This window comes from Lampris incognitus, chromosome 14 (genome assembly GCF_029633865.1).
Source record: "Lampris incognitus isolate fLamInc1 chromosome 14, fLamInc1.hap2, whole genome shotgun sequence".
Classification (NCBI taxonomy): Eukaryota; Metazoa; Chordata; class Actinopteri; order Lampriformes; family Lampridae; genus Lampris; species Lampris incognitus.
In genome coordinates, this window is record NC_079224.1 from 10,691,791 (window position 1) to 10,698,831 (window position 7,041).

Sequence of the window (7,041 nt, forward strand, 5' to 3'; positions counted from 1 at the left end):
TACAAATCACGCCCAAAGAATATGCTATTATCTTTGAAGAATAACGCTAGGATTACGTTTTTTTCTGTGTGTGTGTGTGTGTGTGTGTGTGTGTGTGTGTGTGTGTGTGTGTGTGTGTGTGTGTGTGTGTGTGTGTGTGTGTGCATATAATATATACACACATATATATACATATATGTATATACATATATATATGTGTGTGTACATTTATATTATATGTATATATGTGTGTATATATATATATAGTGGCTGTCATGTGAAAAACAAGTATCTGCAATTTTTTTTCAATACTATTTTACAGGAAAGAACATTGGTAGAAAAAAAATACAATGGAAATGGAAATCATTGTCCCTCCATATTTTGGCAATCCCCAGCCTCCCTGAGTGGCACTGTGGGAGCATCAGGCGTTGCGGTAAGAGAATTATATACCACACCATTGCCAGTTGTCACGTAACACGGTGACGGGGGGGGGGCTACTCTTTTTCCAAATATTGCCCTGTTAATCTGGCGAACAGATTAACAGGGCAGAGATGCAAGGACCGCCACGGAAGTTGCGAGCTACAGATAATTATGATGTGGGGTTAGTTAAATCAAATTGTACGTTTATTTTTCTGAGAAGTGCACCAAGAGGCCCTTTATGTAGAATAAACAGCAAATCCTTGTCCGTGGAGGGCAGCATTGCGTTTTATAGTGTACAACCTGCCGGAAACTCTTGAGGAGATAATGAATCCCTTGTTCGCCCTTTGGCTCAGTAGGTGGCGGTAGTGCGCTTTTTCTGATTAACGTCAACCGTTTTTAAAGTTCGAGAAGAAGATGGAAAACCAGCCAGCTGCCAATAGAAAACCGAGAAAACCAGCTAGGCGAGACGCCGTGCCGCTGGAGTTCAACTGGTTTTACTTCCCCGTTGAGTTTACCATGTCCAGGACAAACTTGCTGAGATCGTTCGTCGTCGAGCGACTAACAGCAGCAGCTGAGGAGATATTAGGAGCTTTCGAGAGGACGATAGTGGAGCACGAGGAAGAGATCGCGCGACAGAGGAGACTGCTGGACATGGTGCTGAAGCCCAGGATCACGTTACACAGAATAGGTTGGTAACACCAAGTTTCCGTGTGTGTCGTCCATTATCAAAACATTCTTGCATTCCTTCTTTCAGTTTTATTTCATTGTTTATTTGCTACGGGAATTAACACAGATCTCCGTGACTGTAATAGTTGTTGTTTCTTCTTCTCCTTCTTCTTCGTCGTCTTCTTCTCCTTCTTCTTCTTCTCCTTCTTCTTCTGCGTCCTCCTTTTTTAACAAATCTTTATTGATATAATTGGTTTAGCATACAGAGGACGGTGTACAGAACGAACATACATAAAAGAGCCAGCGGTACACTACATTCCAGTACGTAAAGATATTAAAAGACATGCATATATTAAACGTTTTGACAGCCTTTTTGCTCGCAGAAGGAATAAATTTTAGATATTGTTCAGCCTCTTTCAAGAAAACAAAAAACTTTTTTTTTTGTTTGTGAATTTGTTTTTGTGAATACATTTTTTTGCTAATATTATTAATAGATGTATTATGAAAAAATATATATTCGTCACCTTTCTTGGGATGTTTTAAGAAACCAAATGCTACGTCCTCCCATAATAAAACTGTCATATTCATTGATACGGTGTAATGAATGAGGCAGTTTACTCAAATTGTTTGTCTTTAATGAACTCCATCAGGGCATCCCCATGACATCTCTTCCGTACGTCATATCCTGTCGTATCAACTGTAACGTGATAGGTTACAGGAATACTACATCTCCTTTCTTAAAATAAAATGCCTTCATAACATACAACACATTTGGCATCAATCACATTTATACTGCCCTAGTAAGTAAACCATGTAATGACATAAGTGCATTATTCTAAGCGTGCACATTTTTTTGAAACACTAAATATTTCAAGGCAACAGTGAAAACATAACAATGATATTTTTTGTCAGCATATCATAAACAAAACACTCAAATGAGATATACCCTTTAGGTAAGTAGGTAGGATAAAGAGTTAAGTATCATGGTCAGTGCAATTCAAAAAATGAAACGTTCAACATAGTGATTATACAGTCTTTTTTTTTTGGACAAATGTCCATAGGGCAGTGATCTGCCTACACCCTTTACATTTACAGGTCAAAGACTTTCTTGGGTTAACTGTACATCCAAACCTGGTAGTGTATATGTCTGAAGATGTAGTGTCCGGTGTTGACGTCCCTTGTTCTGTACCATCATTTGGTTTTGGCTGTACTTCACAGCTTGTGTGTGTAGCGTTGTCCTTTGGCTGTAGCAGGTGATGACGATTGCGACGATAGGCTTGACCCTCATCAGTGTGGACGTTGTAGGATCTCTCTGTGTCTGCAGGCTCTGTCACAGTGGCAGGTTTCCAACGTCCGTTTGGCTGTTGGATGTGGACTGTGTCACCACACTTTATTGTTGACAGTGGTCTTGCACTGAGGTCATAGTATTGCTTCTGTCTGTGCTGACAGTACGCTCCTGGCATGCACAGCCTTTTGACAGACAACTTGTGGCTGGAGTTGTTTACCTGTGGTGGGAAGTACTGACCTCAGTCGTCGACTCATTAGCAGCTGGGCTGGTGACTTCAGGCCGTCGACTGGAGTGTTGTGGTACTCCAGCAAACTGACGTATGGATCTTTTCTTTCCACTCTGGCTTTGTCCAGTATCATCTTGGCTGTCTGGACGGTTCTCTCGGCAAGGCCGTTACTCTGTGCATAGTGGGGGCTACAAGTGATGTGGTTAAACTCCCATACTTCTGCAAAGCTCTTGAACTCCCTGGAGCTGTAACAAGGCCCATTATCACTGATACCTCTCTCAGGTATTCCTTGTCCAGCAAATATGGCCTTCATTCTGTGGATGACTACAGACGAAGTAGTGTGATGTAGTCTTTCCATCTCAAAGTATCTACTGTAGTAATCCACAACTACTGTGTAGTCTTGCCCTTCAGAGGTGAACAAGTCTGTACCTACAACCTGCCATGGCCTCTCAGGAATAGGCTGTGAGATCATTGGTTCTTTCATGTTTGAGCTGCGGTGCTCTATGCATATGGGACATCTCTCCACTACAGGTTCTATCTGTGCACTCATGCCAGGCCAAAATAGACCATAGACAAAATAGACTGTCTCTAGCTCTTTTTTCTTTTACTCTTTTCTACTCCCATGTGTCCTGTGTGTATGCGTCTTAGCATTTCTTCTCATAGTGTGTGCGTAACGAAGATTTTCTCACCTATGAACATGATTTCTGTGATCTCGTCCCTGTGATTCCAATATTCAGCAACACTGGGTGGACACTTCTTTCTTGATTCAGGCCAGCCGGCCTGAATTACCTGTTTCAACATGGTGAGCTGCGCGTTTTGGGATGTAGCTGCCTGGATTTCTGTAAGCTTGCTGTCGCTCATAGGTAGGTTACTCATGAGCATGTGTATTTGGGCATCCATGCCTTCACTGAGATTGGGCTCATCGATGACAGTTGACTCCTGGACAACATGTCTGCTACTGAAATGTCTTTTCCGGGGCGGTGCATGATAGTGATGTCATATCTTTGCAGTTGCAGTATCATGCATTGAAGTCTGGCTGATGCTGCTGCGAGGGGTTTCCTCGGTATCGATTCGAGACGTTTGAGACGTCGCGTCCTTTTTCTCCCACCCATAGTAGAAGATAACTGCACTTTGCTTCTTCGTTTTGCAAATGTAGTGGGCCTGAGAATATTAGCTCAACATGGTGTTGGAACTTCCTCCATGCGTCCGGCAGGTTCGTCGAATCCCAGTCCATCCTAGGGCTCGGAATGCTGTGGGAATCCATCTTCTCTCTTTTTGACGTGAGTTCGATCAACTTCTCTGGCACCATGTCATATTCATTGATATGGTATAATGAATAAGACAGTTTACTCAAATTGTTTGTCTTTAATGAACTCCATCGGGGCATCCGCATGACATCTGACCTCAAGTACTTCTGTACGTCGTATGTCATATCCTGTCATATCAACTGTAATGTGATAGGTTACAGGAATATTACAAAAACAAAGTCGGAAAAGATGATCAATGACAAATCTGCAAAGGTCTTGCCAGAATTTCTTGGTGTGAGAGCAGTGCCAAAACAGGTGTAACACTGTTTCTGGATGTTCATTACAGAAAGAACAGTCTGTATGACTCTTAAATTTCTGCATGTAGTGATTGGTGGGATAATATTTGTGAATGATTTTAAAGGGCACCTCTCTAATCTTATTTGTGATTAAGTACTTATGTGGAAGCATCCCAACCTTTTCTCTCTCTCTCTCTCTCTCTCTCTCTCTCTCGTCTACTGTTTCTGCTTCTGCTTCTTCTGCTTCTTCCGTCTTGCTCCCTGCCTCCCAGGGGTGCTGTAGAGCAGTGTTTCTCAACCCAGTCCTCAAGGACCCCCTATCCTGCATATTTTCTTTGCAACCCTGAATAGGTACCTGTTTGTAGTTATTCAACCAATCAGCAATGAATTTTGTCAGACGTTGCACACCTTGCATAATTAAGTGCTGCGAGATGATTGGTCGAGTAAGTACAAGCAGGGCTACCTATGCAGGGTTACAATGAAAATCTGCAGGATAGGGGGTCCTTGAGGACTGGGTTGAGAAACACTGCTGTAGAGGGTCGCTGTGCTGTAGTTTATATCCATCAACAGGCTAACGAGAATAACGCCTCTGAGCAAATTTTTCAAACTGTGTAGAGACTTCAGTCACTATCTCCATTAGGTGCGCCATGGGTCTGGATGGTTTCGTGCTTGTTTATTTATTTGAGGGGAACATTTATGTTGCACAGTCCTAATGTGAAGCTGAAAGCTTCTCATGTGAATACAAGTATAGTGAAGTTCAAGTACGGTTAATTTTCTAAATGCTGCACCTTAATGTATGTTTATTTTGTTATAGTATTTCATTTATTCGAGAGAACATTTATTTTGATTTACTTTTAAGTAAATTTTGTTTTTTTTATTAGTTGGTTGGGGTGGTTATCGCGGTCACCTCATAGCAAGAAGGTCCTCGGTTTGAGCCCCGGGATAGTTCAAACATGGGGGTCATCCTCTGTGTGGAGTTTGCGTGTTCTCCCCGTGTCTGTGGGTTTCCTCCAGGTGCTCCGGTTTCCTCCCACAGTCCAAAGACATGTAGATGAATCTGCCATGTTAAATTGTCCCTAGATGTGAGTGTCTGTGTGTGTGTCAGCCCTGTGATAGACTGGCGGCCTGTCCAGCGTGTCTCCCCTTCTGCTGCCAAATGACTGCTGGGACAGGCTCCCGCAACACTGAGTAGGTTAAGTGGTTTCGATAATGGATGGATGGATCAGTAGATTGCAACCAGTTGTAGCAGTATTGACAAACTAAACCCTAGTTTGTTCAGTGAACCACTGTTTAATAAAAAGAAAAAAAAGAGGCCATTTTATTTATTTATTTATTTTTCCCTAAACCATAGTCCTGACATTATCAGGACTACGGTTGGGCTAACTGACAATAAAAAAAAAAAGTGACGCTAGAATGGCTCACTTCAGATCAAATCCTGGCACAAGAACATAACAGGTTTTCCTCCAGATTTGACATGCATGGTTTTAGCAATGAAACAGCTATTTTAAAAAATACTCTTATTGAAACCAAGTCACCTGGCCACTCCTTTTAATGTCCACACTGCCGTGATCCTTTAAAGCATTGTAAAACCAGAACAAGTGCTGGCCCTGATAATATTTGTATTTGAATGCTCATCCACTCTGCAGACCAACTAGCCCCTATCAAAGAAAAGTTGAATCAGTTCATCTGTATACAATGTTTATTGACAGATATGTTTCATCACTCATCGAAATGACCTCTTCAGTCTAAACTGACTGCAGGTGTCCCCACCCTTATCAACAATACAGTTGCTTAACGACCGAAAGCAACGATCAGTTTCATATGCAAATATGGGCGTGACCATTAATTTAAGTTTCAATTGGCCATGTGTACTATCCAGAGAGGGGTTGGGAATGTTTGCAATCACAGCATTGTAACATGGCGACAGATGTACTCTTAGCCCCCCCCCCCCCCCTTGGTTCAGGATGGTCGTTCCCTCTTCACATAAATGGCCCCTTTTGACACCTCGTTCAAACCAGGAGGTGCGCATCCTCATCCTTGAAAGAGTGGCCAGTGATGGATGTAGACTGTGGGGTCCTGGCCTGATGGGTTAGCTCTCCTGTGTCGTGCCATTCTCTTGGCCAGCGTCTGTTTAGTTTCCCCAATGTACAAGTCACGACTTCTGTCGCAGCTTGTTTTGGGGTTTGAAAGTAACTGAGATGCGGTGTTTAGAAAATATGAATCTCAACTTTTCTGACACTCCCACCACAAATGGAATCACCACTGGTTTACACTTAGACAGCTGTGGTCCTTCTCCTCTCTTCAGTTGGCTGGTGCATTGTTTGGGTGTCTTCCTGGCTTTGACAAATTCCCAGTTAGGATAACAACACTTAACCAGGGCATGTTTATTGTGGGATTTCTCCCCTTCCCCAGCCACTGTGTCGGTGGGGACGTTATCAGCTTGGTGGTTCAGCGTCCTGATGACTCCTAGTTTGTGCTCCAGTGGAAGATAAGAGTCAAACCTTCAGTACTGATTTTTATTGCATCTATTGATGTACAGTATAGTATGTGTTCTGTATTGTATACTGTTATTGTCCTATATGTCAACACACTCTCTCTCTCTCTCTCACACACACACACACACACATGCGGAGACTGACAAATTCACACACGTCCACTCACACAGGATCTTGTTGCCATGACGTACCTGTGTAAGCTATTTTATTGCGTCTGTTGATGTATATATGCTCTGTATTCGTGCACTGTTATTGTCCTTTATGTGAAAATGCATTGCAATACAAATGTATATTTGTCATGCTAATAAAAGCACATTTGATATTTGAAGTTAAGGGTGGTTTTATTGCTAAGGGTAGTGTCGTTTTGTAATATCTTATGGACTACCTCCACTGCATAATTAACAGGAATGCAAATGAAGAGAGA